Raw genomic sequence first — 13860 nt, forward strand, 5'->3', positions numbered from 1 at the left:
ACATTGCACTGTAAAATATACACGTATGTGAGAAAGAGAGAAGCGTGTGTAATGGGTTTCTTTTTTTTTTTTCTGATCCTATTTTCTCTCAGCTCTTGGCCTTTTTAAAAAGTGAAGCTACTAGCAGACAGTCTTCACTGTCACATTGCCAGATTTAGATGCAAAACAGCGCTTCCGAAAATTGCACTGGTCTCAAAACGCTGATCAGGTACCGCAGTATATAACTTAATCTATTTGTTTGCAAGTCTGCTCCATCCTACTGTTTGAAACCCTGCAGCAATCGCAAAATGTAACGTGCAAGGAGATTGCTTCATGGTCAGCAAAGTTTGTAGAGTTGCCGGTCTTCTGGAACGATGCTACAATGAAATAAACAGTTGGACTAAGCCAAAAACAGCACTGGAAGTTCAACCGCTGCTCTTCCCCCGGACTCTCGCTTCTGGACTAACATAAAAGGTGCGTGATGGTGGGCTGAGAGGGAGAGAAGGATGATGTATGTTGGGAAATTTTTAATACAAAAATATTAACGTCTTGCAGCGTACCCTTTTTCCATTAATGAGGCATTCAACCAGTTCATTTTACTACACCGATCCTAAATTTCAGTTGTCACGTTAATTTGTCTGAAACTTGTGAGCTTGCATCAGAATCTCGAAATGTCTGGTTTCTATCTAAGGGAGTTCTGTGAAATACATCATATATTGTGAGTCTGGGGGGCAAACACCCTGGTCACGTTGAATGGGAGCTTGGGATGATGGTGGAGAACTGCTTTGTTTTCACAGCAAATCAATTGAGGGTCAGAACTGTAATTTGCAGCAGCTTGATCCTTAGGTTAATTGATGAAACACGCAGGCATAAAATGCTTATAAAAGAGCGGAACAGCAAATAAGACAAAACTGTGATACTCTACAAGATGCTTCCTGATTTCTTCAAGCCAGTTTGAGACTTGGTAGCCAAAAATAACCTGCTTGTGAGGGAGCTGTCATGTCCTTAGCACACATTTCCAGGGCTGTAATGGACAGCAGAGGTATAGAATAAATCCAGGGAGTGTGGCTTTTCCTGCAGGCAGGCTGAGTCCAGCTGGGACCAGTGCTAAGTATGAAACAGCAGAGGCTTATGTTGGCAGAGCTTCGCTATGCTGTAAAACAGCCTATTAAAGCTCACAGCAATTGAAAGATGCCAGGAGAGCAAATTCTTACTTGTTTGGGTAATCCTAACAAAAATAGTGTTACAATTTCTAGATATTTTCTCTGGTAAATCAGATCCGGTGAGGACAGCGGAGCAAACTTCAGCGAAGCAACCTGAGTTGAGCTGTCTACATACACAAGAGGTTTTCAGTTCACACGTGTCATTCGAGACAGCTGTACTCTTTGCAGAGGTTTCTGCCAGCGGTTCATCAAACTGGTGGCTTCTGTTCTCCAGCAATGCCCGTCAGATGCGCATGTGCATCTCCCCTTGAAATGTCCAGAGCTTTTGGGTTCCAGGCAGAAAAGTTGGACCAGCTACGTGCTCCCACCTCTGCTGTTGAGCAGGCAGAAGGATGTTCTGTACGTTCATACCGGTCGGTATAGTGCTTACACACCTTTGCTCAGAAGCTGTTCCCATTTAGCTCCTTGAAATTAGAGGCAACATTTTTTTCCCTGTGTCTTTCTCACGTTTCTCCTCTTGCTTTCCTACAGCAGTCTATGGCGAGACGTGTGTCTGCCCGCTCTGCTACCCGGATTGCTGGGCGTTGGAGTTGTGCTACGTGCAGCTTCGGTCTGTGCTGCCTTCTCAGCATCGTGGTCTGTCTCTTCTGAAGGTTTCCTCTCTGGAGAACCTGCTGTGGCAGCAGATGACTTGGCTTCAGTCCTGGGGGGTCCGTAAAACCTGTTTCTCCTTGTGTCAAAGAACAGGTTTTTCAATATCCACTTGCCATAAAAAGGAGAGGTGAACCTTGGAATGACAAGGCTTTGAGTTCAGTATTTTGGTACTAGCAGCATTCACGATTGCCGCAGAGGAGAGATTTTCTTGGGCTCTACTTCTCAAAGCAGTTACCGTGCCAAGTCCTACACATCCCTGGCTGGATGCCAGCCTGTAAAGCCTGGCACTCGCCCTCCTGTGGAGCCGCACAGCCTGGGATGAAGTGGTTGGGAAGGGGCATCCAAGCATGCTCTGGAGGAGCCAGCTATGGTACAGTTTTCTGAGCAATGCATGGAAGTGCAGAGCATGGACATCACCAGGGAATGTAAGGCATTTCTTTGACTCACTCATTTCTTCAGATATCATTACTTTTTGTACTACCGTAACATTACTGCGTGCGGGGGCGTTAACGTAAAACCCTGCAGGATTTAGTTACAATTAATGATTTTACTTGGAAGACACTCAAATGCCACCATGCGGGATAAAACTGTAAAACAGAATGGCAGTTGTAAAAGCCATAAGCACAGGTGAGTTAGCCAATCTTTTAATAGCCTCTGGAGGACCACAAAGTGATTTTCTCAACTAGATTTTGCTATTACTTAATCTTTAGTCTTGCCTGTCCTTATTGTGGAACAAATTGGGAGAAGAACGGCTTGATAGTCTCCCAAACCATTTTTCATTACTAGAAATAGCTTGGGCTGATGGGATGGCCTGCTGAAAGGTGCCAGAATCCTTACAGATCAGAACCTACTCAAAATCACATCTGGGAAAACGTAAATTTCTCAAGAGATTCATGGAAATTATCACGAATTCCTAGGCTTTCTAAATACGCTGTCATGTAAAGACTCTCCATTATGTTTCCAGTGTGAGAACTGAAATCACAACTGAAACGTTTATGAAGAAAAGAGAAATTAACTTTAGTGCAAGTAAATTTGCAGATTTCACTGTGCAAATCAAAATTCCAGTTGGAGAACTTCTGAGTGAAACGGTGGTGTAAAAAAACGGCTTTTTAGTTGAGATTGGCCTGGAAATTTTAAGACGCTCATGAATAATTTATAAACCAGCCTTCCCACGGATGAGCAGCCGTACCAGAGCATGGCTACGTTTGTCACCGTATTGAGATGTTCTCTGGCAATCGTGGAATTTTTATGGTGTTCTTGTTCATAATGGAGTTGTGGCTTAGCTTTTAATTTCCCAAATGTAAGCAGATCTGAGGAAGCAAATCATTAAAAACGTTTGGAAAGGGCAAGCGAAAAAGCAGAGTACTTGTGTGCTGCGTTCTGAGCGAGGCGTATAAATCACCAGCATCGGAATGGGGCTGCCAGCCCAGAAATGGCATTGGGAGGAATAGTCAAAAGATTAATTTTTAAAACCACGACAAATCAGAAAGAGCAGAGGGAAGAACCCAAAAGGTTTGAAAACCTGTCCTGTGCTCTATTTTCAATTTTAATAATCTGTTTTAACACATAGAATTGCAAAATCCGAATCACATCCGCTTTTCAGTGTGCCGTTTAGTTCCAGTCTCTGAAGCCGTGGGACCTGTTGACTTCGCTGTCCGATGCTCCTGCATTAGCAAAGCCTGGGAATGCTTAAATTAACGCAAAGTTTTCTGAATAGGAGTAACTCTGAAAAACAAAAAGGCAAGTTTTAATTTGGTATTGAACCGCAAAGCTGTTTTCTAAACTAAGTTTTGGTTTGCAGTGTCCTTTGAGCCTTCAGAGTCACATCAATAACCCATCGCTGTCTCCTGGGAGGAAAGCCGGGGATCCCTTAGGGTGCAGGGGTGGGTAGGGAGCGTGGAGGTGCCAGCCCTTGGGAAGTGCTAGGACAAGGGGATAGCTGGGAGCTCGTCCCCCCAGTGAGATGCTCCTTGGCTTCCCTTTCTCTTCCCGAGCCAGCCCACCAGATGTGAGATGCCGCCTTTGGCCTGGGAAGCAGCAGGAGCTGCGTGGTTTGCTTCAACGGGAGAGGCCGTGGGTGGAGAGAAGCTGGCAGGGATCCCAGAAGCCGTTGCGAAGAGGCTGCTCGTGGGGGAGAGCGAACTCGCCACCCACTTCGGATGAAATCATGGAACGGGCAAATTCGAGTAAAGGCTGGTGAGGTGAAGAAGGTGTTAGGTCTAAAAAAAGGGGGATGAGAGAGGAAGGCTGCTGGACCAGGGAGGAGGGCAGTTCCTGTGCTGGTGGGTTCAAGGAGGATCTGGTTTTCACAGGAGGGCACTGTGCTGGTAACGGATACGAAGCCGGTATAAAGGGAGGAATTTGTCACAGGAAGGTTTGCTTTAGCGCGGTAGAAAAGTAGAACTTTGATACATGACCCAATTGATGAAAATTTATTAATATGTGTCTGAATGGAGGAATGACTGCTCCCGGACAAGCTGCTGCTTTCCCAGTCTAACCAAACTGGGACCAAGGAAGATGCGTTCCTGGAGCAAGGGGAGAGAGAGAGAAAAGATCTCCTCTGGAGCCGGCTTGTTTAAAGCGGTGGTTTTAAGGGCTGCTGGCAAAGAGAGGCTGCATTGCCACTTTTCTTACCCAAGAAGTGTGTTACCTTGCTGTTACCAGCTGGCTGGGCGCGTTGTCTCCACCAGAGGAGTACTGGTCCTTACTCTACAAACCAACAAGGGAAAACTCCACCGTGGCTTCTTGTTGCACTCTGCTCTGAGACAAAACATCACCCAGTGTGAACTCTTAGGATTTTCCCCCCCCCCCCCGCTATTACCTAATTTATGATAAAATAACGCCACTCATGAGAGCAGCTGTTTAATCCCCATGAGAAGACCTCCAGTGTCAATGTTTTCCACATGGATTCCTTTCCAAGCCTTCTCACTGCAGTTCAGCCCACATCATTTCTGGAGAGCTCGAGCAGGCGGAGAGCCAGCTGAAGGGGTGGACGTGGTCCCCGGAGTGCATCAGCATGAGGTTTTGTCCAGTGCACCCGCTGAAGACAGCCTGAATCTGCTGGTGGGTTTTGTTAGATCCTTTTTTGCTTTTGGAAACACACTTAAGGACATCACCGTCATGGTCTGGCTTTGAGGAACGGGCTTCTCGGCGCTCCTTTGCTCCAGCAAGCGAAAAATGATGTGCAAAACTCCTTCCCGTCCGTCAACTCCAGCGGGTGCAAAGTTGTAATCATTTGAGAAGAGAGACAGCCAAAAAAAAAAAAAAACCAAACATTTCCCTAGCTCATTTTCTTTTCCCAGAAAACCAGATGGATGAATCATTATAACAGCAGCTATGACAAGGGACCAGACAACAGACTGAGCCCGAAGCCCAGCCCAGTCGAGGCAAGATGAAAAACTGTCCAAGGATTTACCAGTCCTCCCTCCCACATGTGTTTAAAGGAGCAAGGCTCCACAAATAGGGCATGCAGCTCTCGTGTGGATTTTAACCTTCCTTTTACGCTCTAGCATAACAGCAAGGGCAGCTATTGCGGAGACCGTGATATAATAAATTTAATAGTGCATCAGCAGCAAGGGCCCTGTAACATGATGATGTGGTTGGTGATGATCACCAAAATCTGAAGCTCATTACAGCAGAGCTAACAGCCTCGCTGCTTCGTTTGTGAATACGTGCCAGGCTTTCCTCTGCTAGGAGAGAGAGTTGTTTGCAAGGTACGTAGATGCGCTCTTAATATAGTAGAGCAGTGCTATGCATAAAACACTTCAAAATAACGTCAGAAGTGACAAGGTTGAAGAGGCATTTAGAAGTTAGGAGACGCCTGTCTTCAGGCTGCCCACATAACCTCTGTGGGCGCATGCGCTATGGTGCAGCACTTAATTACATGATAGGAAGATATTTTTGCCGCAGGGCACTGCCCTGCTCCGTGCACGCGATGGTGGTACTCGCTTGGTGAACAGCCCTATGGTGGGGTGGTTTTTTTCCTTCTTCATGCTCATCTCTGCAGCATCCGAGTGCTTTGGCGGAAGCAATGGCTGTGATTACATCTTTTTTTTTTTTAGGTGAGGCTCTATTGTCATTTCTGCTTTACAAACAAGGAACCGGAGCACAGAGAAATGAAGGTCAAAGAACCTATTAATTTTGGGTGCCCAATTTGAAGGAGCCACTGCAAGATATTCAGGACTCTGTTCAAAGCGCAGATTCCTCTCGTGCCTTTCTTTGTTTTCTTCCAACCCCCTGCTTCGTTTATTGCCCTCTTCCAACTTCTGCCTGTTGGGCACTCTAATTATGATTTTTAAATTCACATGCTGCTCTTAGGTCTCAAGTGTTTTGATCGCTGGCTGAAAAGCTATAGCTGAACTCCACTCTGCGCAATAAAGCGTTCCCTTTTTCTGCAAGGTAAACAAGGAGTCAGGGAAGGTCACTGCAGGTAAAAAGCCACAGGTCTGGGAGGAAATAACAGGACATCATTAAAGCCAAAGTACACGTGAGCCATGTGGAGATCTCTGCAGCTCTCCTACCCTCCGTGACTTCCACGGACCCCGTCACAGAGCGAGGGCAGCACAAAGAAGCTGCATCTCTAATAGAAAAAACTGCTTTTTACCTCCACAATGGACTTGGTACTCAGGGCTTGGGTACATCGGTGCTTCAGCAGAGGTGGCTGTGGAAGAACTGTGTGCAGAGAAGAAGAGGCCAGACCCGCGGGAGGGACGGGAAGGCAGAGGGAAGCAGGGGTGAGCGGTGCTGCCAGCTGTACCGAGCATGTATTTATTGCGTTGGGAATAGCTTGTACTTGTGGGACTTGGTTAAACGCCAGGAAAACCCTGAGGGTGAGGCTGCAATGCTCCTCATGAGATGTTACCAAGCCCCTGGAGCCTTTGGGGACAAGCAGTGCTGAACACTGTGCTCCCAGCTGCCCCCAGCACAACCACCTTTTATTTCTGCCCGCAGAGTCCTCTCTCCAGGCAGGCTTTGGGTGACCGTGTCCTGTGTCCGACATCTGGAAATACCCTCTAACCTCAGGACTTCGCGTTTGGCTTTGGCAGAAGAGAGCAATGGGACGGTGATGTCCCGGGCTGGCACCGGGGAGGATTTGTTTGGCTGCGTTAGCCAGTGGCTTGTGAACATGCAAAGGATAAATCCCAAGTGTAGGACAGGAGCAGAGGAGATGAGCACGGCACCGGTGAGCCCAGACCTTGGAAGGCCCCCAGGGTGTGGGTTTGAGTAGGAGGGAGCTGAGAGGGGCTTGGGGGCAGGAGGGATGGTCACCACGGAGCAATGCCTGGATGGCTCCGAAGGGCACCTTGCACACATCTGTCCCGGCTTTTCCTGCTGCCGTGGGGGATTCCTGTGCTCCTCCCTGCTGCTTCCTTCACCTCTGCAGCTTTGTGTCACTGTTGCTGTTGGAAACATCATCATTTCATAAGCAGAAACGCAGGAAAGCTCTGGTCTGCAGAGACAAGACGAAAGCAGCTTGAGGACACTCAGAAGCAGGAGAAACAGTTATTTTTAATAAAACTCATAGAAATATTGGGGGAAAGGGACATCTCAAATCCAGCCTCCCACTCAGCGTAGGACTGCAGCCAGGCTGTCAGCTGCGACTTGATCTAGCCAAGTCGTAAAACCCCTCAAGGATGGAGGGTGCAGCAGCTGGAGGGCTCTCTGTCTCGGGGCAGCACTACCCTGCAGCGAGAGCTGTTCCTAGGTCCAGCCTGAGCCTCCCCAGCCCCAGTTTGCAGCTGATGCCTTTTGTTACAGCCTGGCACGACAGAGAGGAGGTTGGCTGCATCTCTGCAACCACCTTTCTCGTAATCACAGCCAGCTCTTTGCTCACCCAAAAGCAGGGCTTTCTCCTTGCTATTTGCACCCCTTGGCCGTAGCAAAAGCACAGACACCCACCGCAGCAGCTCTCTCCTTTCAAACCCTTCTCTGCTCTCCCAAAACCAGGGCAGCAGCCAGAGCATCCAGGGGCACACCTGCGAGGGACGAGTTGCCCCACTGCAAGCATCTCCCGTGGGACTCCGACCCGTCTCTCGTGCTGGTGGCTTTCTGCACGCAGGGAGGAGCCCAGGCAGCAGCTTCCACCTCTCTCCAGCCCAGGGACCTACTGGGGTGAGATGAAGCCCAGGTGCCTTGGTAGACTCAGGCCCATCCAGGAGAGAGCATCCAGAACATCACGTCCTGCCCTCACAGCCGGGCTGTGCCAAGGGAAGGAGTTGGAAACACCACTCATGTCGTTCCTCTTCCTAGAAACCATCCTACGTCCCAGTCCGTTCACACGCGGTTTTGCAGGGGTGCATCCGATCGGGGCATTCTCCAGCCCTGGTTCAACCCACTGACGCGTTTGTGGCCAAGCAATGACAGACCACAAGTAACTTCCCGCCGATGTCCCGGTGGTGACACCACACGTAGCATAAAATCCCCGGTATCACGGTGACCTTTCTTTTTTGACCAAGTTTAGCGCAACCTTAATAAGATCTGTGAAGCGTCAGGATGAAAAATGAGTATGGAGCTGTAAATCGGCAGCACAGTCATTGCCATCGACACCGGGGGAAAAGATCTGTCTGGAGGGAGAGGTAACAGGGAGTTCATTGGAGGTCCTTCGTCTGACCCCTTCCTCCATGCTTCATGCTAGCGATGTAATTATTGCTTATTATTTTTTTCACTTTTAATTTCACATTGAATATGACCAGGGTGAGCCCAGATGCAAATAAGAACGGAGGAACTTTTGCAGGGACCCCAGGGGAGTCTCTCCCGCCACCCCACCGCCAGCACTGAGTCACCAGGAGGGCACGGGGCGGGTGACAAGGCAGAGCTGCCTGTTAAAAAAAGGCCCCAGTTTCTTGGTTTGGCAATGATAGGAAAATCAAAGTTAATGCTGCAACCTAGTGGAGAAAAACCAGCCGTGCAGATTTACGGCAGAGCTGACGCAGGCTTGGGGAAAGCAGACGGTGATGTAATTTGTACCTTGTAGCACAGGCTGGTGGAGACCTGAGGGTAGCAAGCCGAGGTGGTGCAGCTTGTTTTTACGGGATCCCAAAACTGAGAGCATGTTCTGTAACATATTCAGGTTTCTAGAAGGTGCTTGGCTTAGCCCTAAATGATAATTCGCATGAAAAAGCTGTAAACATCCCCGTGGCCCACATGGAACCTGGCACAGCACAAGTGACTGCAAACGGGGTGCAGAAGGGTCTGCTGCTCGCAGTGTTCCCTTGGGATCGGATCTGTGCTCCCAGCTATTTCATACAGCCCCAGAAGGAACTAGAATCACAGCAGAGCCTGTTCGCTGCATGAAACAGGAGGAAAAAACAGTCATTGCTGTGGGTGAGATGAATTGCCTGGTGCCTGCAGCTGGGTAAACCTGAGCTTTGCAGGGCTGCAAAATTGAGATGGTGGCAAAGTCCGGGACTAGCTCTGAGGTTGGAGCACCCAGACCTGGGAAGCAGAAAATCCCCAAAACGCGTAAGAGTTTGGGTCAATAATCATCCAAACGAGAGACCCAAGCACCACACGAGCTAAGGGCTAGTGCGAGTGAGTGCCAGCCGGAGTGGGGAGAGCGTATCGTGAGAGGGAGAGGGATGCTGTGCCCAGGTTTGGGGCCCACACTGCATAAAGGAGACTGGAAAATGGGAAGGATTTCAAAGGAGTGCCCTGAGAGTCAGGAAGAGGTGGAAAAGCATCCCTTGGAGGGGTAAACTTGAGCTCAGTGTGGTACCCAAGCGAGGAGGGTTGATCTCTGCCCACCACCACCAAATCCCATGTCCAAGTCCCTCCAGGGACCCCAGTCCTCGGCTTGTCTCCTGAGGGTGGGTGGCCTGGAGAGTACCCCGTGACTAAACCTCTCTGCTGAGACCCAGCATGGGTTTGCACATCCAGGAAGGTTTGACACAGAGGGGATCAGGCTCCAGGAGCTCCCCAGCACTGCCCGGGGCATGGCCATCCACCTGGCCAGCATCACCCTCGTGCCGAGGGCATCTGCAGAACCAAGGCGCCTCTGGGATTAAATAACAGCTGAGCTGGGGATTTATAGACCCACATTTTGGCTTTAGGTGCTGCAGTTGGCATCAAGCTGCCTAAATCCCTCCCACATCTCCATGGCTGCATTGGTTTCACCGGCTCTCAGACAGCAGCTCCTTTGTATCTAGAGGGGACTTGAGTCCCATGGTCAAAGCCACCCTGGCACCCAAGAGAACTTGTGCACGGAGTGACAGGTCTGTTAAATCATGGCTACTGACTTTTATCTCTTCGGAAGCCAGAGGAGACGAGAGAGAATAAAAATGGAAAGGGAAGATACCGAGTGCTAACCCATGGGTGAGTACTTGCAGATAGGCTTGAACCCACTGTTCTGTGTGCTCAGCCTGGGGCAGGGAACCAGTTGCAGCCCTTAAACCTGGTACCCAGAGGCCAGCGGCACCTGGCCCCGAAGCCCTGCTCACCCCACTTGTCCCCCCTCCAGATTTTTGATGTGCAAAACCTCCCCAACATTGCTGCTGTCATTTGTCTTGTGTTTATCATCAGTGGGGCACACTCAGGTCATTAAAAAACAGCCAAGCATTGTGCGGAGGAGAAAGCAGGGAAGGAGGATGAAGGAGTACCATCAGGAGTAGCAGCAGGAGAAGAACGAGGAGGAGGAGAGATGCGGCGATGGGGGAGCAGAGAGGAACATGCCAGCTCAAGGCAGCTGCGAGGAGCCCGACAGCTGGAAGCCAAAAATAAACCTCAACAGTGAATCAATTTGTTCTGAGGAATGGGTAAATTGGGGGAAGCAGCAACAAAGGGGAGAGGACAGGGCAGCCGATGAAGTGAATATGCAGGAAAATCCACAGAGCAATGAATCACCTCCCTGAAAAGCGCCTTTTCCCGAAACAAGGCAGTGATGAAGCGGAAAATTAAGTGGAGACAGAAACAATCAATTATGTGGCAAAGGGAAGTCATCTCCTGCTGAATAAATATGCAGGACTGGCCGATGAAAAGGCAGGGAGTCAGTCTGAGCAAGCAGATAAATCACTGGTGAGGAAGCCGTGGTGGTGGGGCCCGGCTACGAGAGGCACCAGGAGCAATGATTCATGAATGTGTCCACCAAGCAAAGGTGCTGCAGGGCTGCCATGGGGACATGGAGCATCTGGAGATGCTCCCTCCAGATCTGGGTGCCTGTCCTTGAGTGATGGGAGGACAAGGAGTTTCAGGCAAGGAAAAGTGAGCTGCAAACGTGGAGCTGCCCTGGGCAGAGGAGGTGATGTTGGGTGCTGCCATGTGATGGGTGGTGGGTCCCAGAAAGGCCCCCTAAGCTCCAAAAACCATTTCTTGGGGATGGGATGAGGCACGGTTGGAGCGTCACAGAGCCAATAGACACTGCGATCATGATTTGGATCATGGAACAACCTTGGAGGATGGCTAAAATTTAACAAAGTACACTCAAAGCTCCTTGAGGAGCAGCCTAGATGTTACGGCTGTGAATACATAATGTAAAGCAATGGGGAGAGCCTAGAATAAGTGTGGAGAGAAGGAGGTTTCTTGAGGAAAATGCTTCGTACACAGAAGCTTCGGGTTAAAAAAATCTATGGAGAGACATTGCAGAGTTGCATCTTGCAGAAAGCACGGAGGGGAGCTGTTTGTTACTAGGACATGGCTGCTTTTGGCCACCATAGGAGAGACCCTACCTAGAGAAGCCAAAAGAGCAATGATCCATGGTTTGGAAATTAGTTTTGGTTGTTTTACCAAAAAAGAAGGAATTGGGAAACGCTTCATTCCAGCTGAGTGCGCCAGCCACTGGACTGGAGTCCAGCTCTGTCCCTGCTTCATCCTAGCCCGTCTCCTCATAGCTCCTCCACGATGCCGTTTTAGGAAAAGGATCACGGGCATAAATGGTTGAAGGGCTTTGTATGGGCAGTGGGTGGTCATATGTGTACGTGAGGGTGTCACATCTCCCACCAGCTGTCCCACGTGCAGCTCCTCTCAAAATCAACATTTCCCGGCTCACTCTCCCCAGGGACACGAGCATCCCATCATCACGGGAAAGACTGTCCATGAGCAGGCAGGGGCAGAGGGTATGGACAGAGAAATGAAGATTATTCATGTGGACACAGAATCCTTCATGTCCAGTGCTACACAACTCAGTGGGGATGGAGGTGCTCCCACCCCACATCCTTGGGGAATGCAATGAGGGCTCCAAGCCCAAGGGCCACATCTCCACAGGCCAAAGGGAAGAGCAGTCATCCCTGCAGGTGGAGGAGCTGTGCCGCAGCCTTCGCTTCTGCTGACGTGAAGCCACGTTGTCACTAGAGGGAAGCAGAACCATGTGCACGGAGCTGGTCTGGCACTGCTGGCATCACCGGAGCTGCTCTGGGCTGGCAGCGTGGGGACAGTGGGCAGAAGCACTTGCCCAGAGCATCTTTGACTACTGGAGACAGGGGACACCTTCCTCACCTTGGGCTGGGCAGAGCTCCAGCGAAGGGTGGTGAATGAAAGCCGCAGGGAAAAGGAACAGCTGAAGTGATGCTGGGCCACATCGACCAGTTATTACTCTTTGGGGGCATGTCTGGGTCCTGTGTCCCCTCTCTGCAGGGCCTCTCCCTGATGGATGATGAGCTGGCATTAGCATTGGGGGCTGAAGTGGGGTTCAAGGACGCCCCATAGTGCAGGATCATGGCCAACAGGGTTGGCTGGGGACTTTGAGCACTGTTGGCTCTGCAGAGGAGATGCGCAGTGCTCCTGGGGACAGCATGCTCATCAAGTGGAGCATCGCTCTGCCACCACCCTGCCTGGAGCATAACCCTCCTGGGGTGGGTTAACCGGAGGGACCGGGTGTGTGAGGACAAGGGTAGGGGACAGAGGAGGCACAAGGTGGCAGGAAGGGTCCCGAATTGCCCTTGGAGGGATGGCCGTGGTGTCTGTGCTCCGCGTTGGCGGTGCTGCCGGTCAGGGCACCCCAGGGAACGTGGAGGACATGCTCACGGAAACCGCACCACCCACGGAGGAGGCTGGTCTCCAAACCAGCTGCTCTGGGACCTGGCGTTTTTCTTCTCTATGAAGATGAGCAACCAAAAAAGTCATTTCCCCCTTCGGCCCTGGAGAGGTGGAGGATTCCCCTCCTCTCCCTGTGTACTGGGCTTGTCTCCACTTACACCCTGAGCTCTCCCATGGGGCTGGCTTGGCCAGAGCCCACCTTTAAGCCCATCCACATCTCTGGGGAAGGCTCCCCGCCAAGTGTTCGTCAGCTGCAGATCAGGATGATTTCCCGGCATGTTTGGAAATAAATGCATCCTGCAAATTTCTCTCGTTGTCTGCTTCTGAGAGGTTTTTGACACAAAGACAGCCTATTCACCAGTGGCTGCCAGGAGTTTAGTTCAATAACAAATCTTGCCGCCGGAGCTCTGCCCGTGTCAGTACAAGCCTCAATCATTGCAGTTCTCCCATAGCAGGTCATGCAGCTGGGAAATGCCAGGGCTTGCTGCTTTGGCCAGCGCGAGACTATAGCTCTCTGCCAACCTGACAGAATAGAGGTGAATTAGCTGTTTTTCTCAATCCCATCTCTCCTACAGAGAAATTTCAGGGTATTTTGTTAGCTAGACCATGCCAGAGGAGCTCAGTCATGGGAAATTGCAGTGATCCCTTTGCAGGAGACGGGGCAGAAGGTTGCACATGGTGCCTCTGGGCTTCTGGGGGAAGGCAGAGACGTCAGCAGAAGACATGAGATGACAGTATCAGCTTGGATGATCAGAAATGATGTTTCTCAGGTAACGGAAGGAGCACACTTCCTCTGGTCCCAGCACGTCGCACAGCAGCCGTTGCCCAGGGCTGTGTAAGCCATGGGGCAGGTGCAGCCATGGATGCATCTGGAGGGCATGTCCATGGGGAACCACCAGCAAGATTATTCCCATGCACCAGTCCCCTGCTGTCGGGTTAAATACTCGACGGAAACCTTATAACGACAGAAACCTTAATTCTGTCACGCTGTGAAATAAATAATTGTGGTTTGGGGTTTTATACCTCCAGATCTTTCTCTGGCTGGTTAGTGTCAGAGCCACGCTGCTAGTGTTTGCTCAGCTCGTTATTCGGTGCAGAG

At 50.3% G+C, this 13860-nt stretch overlaps 1 protein-coding gene across 7 annotated transcripts in view; it reads left to right on the forward strand.

Annotated features, from left to right (window-relative positions):
- The window catches only part of LOC148054486 (uncharacterized), a 144651-nt gene extending 130997 nt beyond the window's left edge, over positions 1–13654 (forward strand). For 5 of the 7 annotated variants that reach the window (XR_015706858.1, XR_015706857.1, XR_015706852.1 and 2 more), the window contains 3 exons: positions 93–1555; positions 1674–5509; positions 5858–13654. The gene's annotated coding sequence lies outside the window, so the exon portion shown is untranslated. The remainder of the gene's footprint in view (positions 1–92; positions 1556–1673; positions 5510–5857) is intronic. The other 2 variants (XR_015706859.1, XR_015706853.1) reach the window with 1 other exon arrangement.
- Positions 13655–13860: the final 206 nt, after the last annotated feature.

Source organism: Nipponia nippon, unplaced genomic scaffold, assembly GCF_047370975.1.
Source record: "Nipponia nippon isolate SJK-2023a ecotype South Korea unplaced genomic scaffold, ASM4737097v1 scaffold_3, whole genome shotgun sequence".
Lineage (NCBI taxonomy): Eukaryota > Metazoa > Chordata > Aves > Pelecaniformes > Threskiornithidae > Nipponia > Nipponia nippon.